This window comes from Camponotus vicinus, unplaced genomic scaffold (genome assembly GCF_025532165.1).
Source record: "Camponotus vicinus isolate PSW18456_S1 unplaced genomic scaffold, iyCamVici1.0 SCAF_14, whole genome shotgun sequence".
NCBI classification, from domain to species: domain Eukaryota; kingdom Metazoa; phylum Arthropoda; class Insecta; order Hymenoptera; family Formicidae; genus Camponotus; species Camponotus vicinus.
This window is the reverse complement of record NW_028141950.1, coordinates 3802773-3803168: the sequence shown is the minus strand read 5'-3', so window position 1 is coordinate 3803168 and position 396 is coordinate 3802773.

Sequence of the window (396 nt, the reverse complement as noted above, 5' to 3'; positions counted from 1 at the left end):
GAATATAGTACATGCGTAGAAAATTTGCTAAATCTTAATTAATATATAATATAATATGTATATTACATATATTTATGTAATGATAATTTGTTAAATCTTTTTGTATACTAGACATATATATATATCTTATGTCATTAAATATAAGAAAAAAATGAAATTAATAAAAAGTAAAAATACAACGAACATGTATCTATGTAAACTCAAATTCTTTTAATTTCAACTTGTCGAGCGCAAACTATATTAAACTATATTTCCTACAGTATTTTTTTATTCACGTTGCGGGAGACAGTAAAGGGGAAGAAATAAAATTTAGAAAATTTTTCAATTGTTTGAGAACACACAATTTAGTTCAGAAATATTTGACCGCAGCAATACATGGTGTGAGATCGATGCATT